Here is a 5,891-nt window from a genome sequence, read left to right as displayed (position 1 = left end):
AAACAGCCCCCCTCGAGGGGCGTGGCCTAAGGGGAGTGCGAATAAAGGGAAAGGGCCAGTCAGCTGTGTTGCCCCTAGCAACGACGCAGAGGACTTCAACTCCCAGAATGCCTGGCTGTTGACAAAGGCAGCTGAGGCTTCTGGGAGTTGAAGTTCGAAACGAAGAATGTGGGCAATGGTACTTAAAGAGGAAGTTGTATGTGGTTTTTGAAGACCCAATAGAACCTTTTTCCTCGGGTAACAGTAAAAAAAAAGGAAAAGGTGCTACTATTATGCGATTTGTTCCTTAAATTAAGATCTTTAACTATCGCATGCAGTCTTAATAAGAATGAGTTCCAGCTGAATTCAGATTAATCTATTTGGAGGCCTAATACAGTAGAGTCTCATCCAAAATAAACGGGCCAGCAGAACGTTGGATAAGCGAAAATGTTGGATAATAAGGAGGGATTAAGAAAAACCTATGATTTTACAAGTTAAGCACCAAAAACATCATGTTTTATAACAAACTGACAGGAAAAGCAGTCCAAAAGACAGTAACGTTATGTAGTAATTACTGTATTCATGAATTTAGCACCAAAACATCGCAATACAGTAGAGTCTCACTTATCCAACACTCGCTTATCCAACGTTCTGGATTTTCCAACGCATTTTTGTAGTCAATGTTTTCAATATATCGTGATATTTTGGTGCTAAATTCGTAAATATAGTAATTGCAACATAGCATTACTGTGTATTGAACTACTTTTTCTGTCAAATTTGTTGTATAACATGATGTTTTGGTGCTTAAATTGTAAAATCATAACCTAATTTGATGTTTAATAGGCCTTTCCTTAATCCCGCCTTGTTATCCAACATATTCGCTTATCCAACATTCTGCCTGCCCGTTTATGTTGGATAGGTGAGACTCTACTGTATATTGAACACACTGACTACAAAAACATTGACTACTAACAAATTGACTACAAATAAAGATAGAATTGCATAAAATGAATTTACAGTAGCAACATTGTTGGAAATTAAATACATACAAAGTTCAATCCTTGCTGCCTAGAGAAACAGCTGTGGATCAGGGCGGGAGACAAACTGCGTTGGATAATCCAGAACGTTGGATAAGCGGATGTTGGATTAGTGAGACTCTACTGTACTGCCAAGTTGGCTTGCTTCTCCAGGATCAGGTCCAAAATTATAGATATTTTGGGTTGCTGTGAGTTTTCCGGACTGTATGAAACATGTTCCAGAAGCATTCTCTCCTGACATTTTGCCCACATCTATGGCAAGCATCCTCAGAGGTTGTGAGGTCTGCAAGTGGGGTTTATATATCTGTGGAATGATCAGAGAGGGAGAAAGAACTCTTGTTTGCTTGAGACAAGTGTGAATGCTGCAATTAATCTACTTGATTGGCATTGAAAAGCCTTGCAGCTTCCAAGCCAGGCTGATTCCTGCCTGGAGGAATCCTTTGTTGGGAGGTGTAGATGTTTTGCCATTCACTGGCCTGGAACTGTGCAGTAGTATTCTTACTCTCTGTTGCTACAGTTATTTAGGCAAATTGAAAGCTGTATTTAACCCAAGATAGAGTTCTCGCTCCCATTTTCATACCTACATTATTGCCCTTACAGGTTTCTGATTTTCCTAGGTTAGGAGCCCAGGCAAGAATTGTGAATGCAATGGGAAAAATAAGTGGCCAACAAGATGAGGAAACAGGGTTGTTGTATGTCTTTCGGGCTGTGTGGCCATGTTCCAGAAGCATTCTCTCCTGACGTTTCGCCCACATCTATGGCAGGCATCCTCAGAGGTTGTGAGGTATGGATGAGGTATAGATGAGGAAAATCTAAAGGAAGTGCACCATCGTGTGGCTGTCAGAAATTGTTACATCTTTGTATGAAAGCTACTCTGATTTACAATCTGTTGCTAAAGCAATAAGCTTTCAGGCTTGGGCAAACTTGGGCCCTCCAGGTGTTTTGAACTCCCACAACTCCTAACAGCCTACCAATTGTGGGAGTTGAAGTCCAAAACACCTGGAGGGCTGAAGTTTGCCCAAACCTGATCTACAGCATTGATGCACCTTGAGAATTGAGGGTTACCAGAGGAGCTATGAACACATGGAATGCTAAGGGGTTAACTTGTTGTTTTCTGAGTCTTAATACACTTATATTTGTTTATTTGCAGAAGAGCTGCAAGACCAGGAACAAGCCACAAGAGTAAAGACAAAGATCCACCCAGAGGTAAAGTGTTCTTACCATAAATCAAGGGAACAACTGACCGCAAAGGGAAGCTGATGAAGAAACACAACCTAACAACAATATACAGGTCTGCCAAGAAAATCCAACAAATGCTTTGTTCAGCAAAGGATAAGAGGGAGTTTACCATAGGCCATACAGCTGTGGACAAGTCTACATAGGGACCACCAAACACAGCAATGCACAGACATGAATCAAAGAACACAAAAGGCATTGCAGACTAATTCAGCCAGAGAAGTCAGCTAGCTATTGCAGAGCACTCAATCAACCAACCTGGACACGGAATATTATTTGAGAACACAGAAATGCTGGACCATTCTGAGAACCACCATGTCAGGCTACACAGAGAAGCCATTGAAATTCACAAGCATGTGTACAATTTCAACAGAAAGGAGGAAACCATGAAAATGAACAAATTCTGGCTACCAGTATTAAAAAACACCAGAATCAAGACAGTAGGGGAATACCAGATAGCAAACAACCAAGTGCCAGTTAAAACCTCTCAAATAAAGGATGCCTCCAGGCACAGCAGCCAAGCTACCTCAATGCAAATACCCTCACTGCTTGACTTTGCAGCTCCAAGGCTATTCAATTGCTAATCAAGCTGGTTAACTGTAACATTTACACTTGCCCCAAACAAACAAGTTCTTTCTCCCACCCTGGACATTCCACAGATATATACACTCCTCTTGCCTCATTTCCAACAGACCTCTGAACAAACCTCTGAGGATGCCTGCCATATATGCACGTGAAACATCGGGAGAGAATGCTACTGGAACATGGCCATATAGCCCGAAAAACTCACAGCAACCCAGTGATTCTGACCATGAAAGCCTTCGACAACACATTACATTCGTTTGTTTGTTTGTTTGATTATAACGGATTGAGACTTCCTTATCTAGAATCTCAAAATCCAAAACATTCAAAATCTCAAGCTTGTCCACATGGAGTGGCTGAGACTGTGATGCCTTTGCTTCCTAATTATTCAATGTATACAAACTTTGTTTCATACACATTTTTAAAAATATTGTGCATAAAATTATTTTCAAGCTATGTGCATAAAGTGTTTATGAAACACATGGTAGTTTACATTCATGTTTAAACTTGGGCCCCATTTCCAAGATACTTTGTATGTACACATGTGCAAATCCAGGTATTCCAAATTTTGAAAAACAAATAAGAAAACCTAAAAACTTATGGGCCCAAGATTTTTTTGACAATGGATGCTCAACCCTTTTTTCAATTTTGCATCATTTTCAAAAGGTTATGTTGTGAGATTTCAAGACAATATAAAATTATAAACATCTCTCTCTTTTAAAATACAGAGCTAAATTATATTTGATCTTTTAATGGCACTGATGATGGCCATTAAAGATCCACAATACAACGAACACAATACAAATATAAGGCAATAATGAAACTGAAGCATGTCTAAATGTCCTAAGAGTACTAGATCTTGTCTAGTACTTGGATCTTGGACGCTAAGCAGCCTGATTAGTACTTGGATCGGAAACTGCAAGGAAATACCAGGTACTTGTGGGCTATATTTCAGAGAAAGGCAATGGCAAATCACTTCTGAGTATTCCTTGCAAAAGAAATCCCTGGGAAATTATGAGGTTGTCATAAGTCGCTAGACATAAAGCAGATCTATGATCCTTAGAAATTATTTATGTAATTAACTACCTTTGTAGCAGATAAATAAGGTGATACACAATATCTGGAAGCATTTAGTAACTTGGGCTAGGAAATATCATTGTAATTTCACACTGTGTCGCAATAAATTCAGTATTTTAGATAGGAATTACACAAGGAAATACCATCCCTCCTTCTATATCCTGGACCCACATCCAACGGTCTTCATCCAAAGTCCTGCCTGCTCCAAGCTCATAAAGTTAACCATTAATTACTAAGTACTTAGCGATTGATAGCTGCAGCTGCTATATAATTTCCGGACACGGTTACGGATCATGAAACCCAGCAGATCTGGCTGTATTGCAAGTCCCAGCAGTTATTCCTGAATAATGAAGGATATTTGTGCCAAATTAGGTCCATATCCATCAAGCCATGTGGAGCGTTTGAGCATCAAACAAACAAAGGCACAAACATAATTACCTACATACTTTGACTTTTATATATAGATTTTTATGATGAACTACTATTTGTTTCTTTGGTAAGATTTTAGTAGGTTTGCATTTAACCTTTGGAATTATATATAGAAAATAGGAATGTCGATGTGTTTTTTAAAAAGGCAAATATCTTTGCAACCACTTGAATGGAAATGTTGACAAGCGAATGGGACACAGCCTTTGACTTATGAATGTTTTCCTTGATTTTATTTATTTATTTGCAGCATTTTTACCTCACCTTTCTCACCCGAGGGGACTCAAGGCGGCTTACAAAGGTCGGCAAAAATTTAATGCCCAAAACACAATCATTAAAATCAAAACAATACATACAGATCAGTTCATAACACTATTAAAACACATTATAAAATTTAAAAACATCTATGTAATTGAATCAATTCATCCAGAACCTCATGCGTAAACCTTGTTGACTCAAATGTTTATTCATTAAATGCTTGGGCACACAGCCATGTCTTTAAAGCTTTTCTTAAGCCCAGAAGAGTCAGGGCTTATTGGATGTTGCTAGGGAGGGTGTTCCACAGCCGGGGAGCAACCACCGAGAAGGCCCTGTCCCTCGTTCCCACCAGCCATGCTTGCAAGGCAGGTGGGACCAAGAGCAGGGCCTCTCTGGATGATCTTCGAGTTCTAGATGGCTCATAAGAGGAGATACGTTCGGACAAGTAAATTTGGCCAGAACCGTTTAGGGCTTTATAGGTCAAAACCAGCACTTTGAATTGGGCTCAGTGGCATACTGGCAGCCAGTGGAGCTGGCTTAGCAGGGGGGTGGTACGCTCCCTGTATGCCGCCCCAGTTATTAATCTTAGCCTAAACAGAAACATGTTAGTGTCAAAATATAGCTTCCTACTTTTTGGCATAGTTCCTATTATTAAAAAGCAAAAGCAAATTGATTCACAGTGCAGTCTCCTATTTTTCTTGGTGTATTGGTTGTAAGTCTGTTCCAGGGGTTATTTCACATACTGATTCAAAAAATTACATCAGCTCTCATTTCTTAGATATGGTTATGATTTCTTATGGGTCAGCAGATGAAGACTGGTATATGGGATATGTTCTGTATCTCAAAAACTATAGCTGATAGGGGAAAACTGGTGCCATTTTTGGAATCAGCAGGTTAAATATACCCAGTAACAGGTCTAACATTTGAGACACCAAAATGTGTGTTGGCCAGTATTATTGAATGTAACAGATGGATTTCAAACTTTTTGTCTCTAATGCTTCTCTGCATTATGACTTTTTATTTGCAATAAGATTACTAGTCCTACATTAATGTTCAAGCTTATGTTCTATATCAGAAAAATTCATTCTTGTATTTCAATTCAGACAAATATCAAATAAGAATTTCAACCTTGTGTTCTTAAATCATAAAAATATTAACATTATTGCTTCCTTGCAAGTGAGATCAAAATAAAAGTTGGTGACAGTATGAACATGGTTGAGCAACATTTTCAATATGCTTTCACTCACACTTCACCCACATAGAGAAATCTTAAAAGCTGAGTGTCATTAAAATATT

The sequence above is a fragment of the Anolis carolinensis genome, chromosome 1 (genome assembly GCF_035594765.1).
Source record: "Anolis carolinensis isolate JA03-04 chromosome 1, rAnoCar3.1.pri, whole genome shotgun sequence".
Classification (NCBI taxonomy): Eukaryota; Metazoa; Chordata; class Lepidosauria; order Squamata; family Dactyloidae; genus Anolis; species Anolis carolinensis.
Note: the sequence above shows the minus strand (reverse complement) of the source record.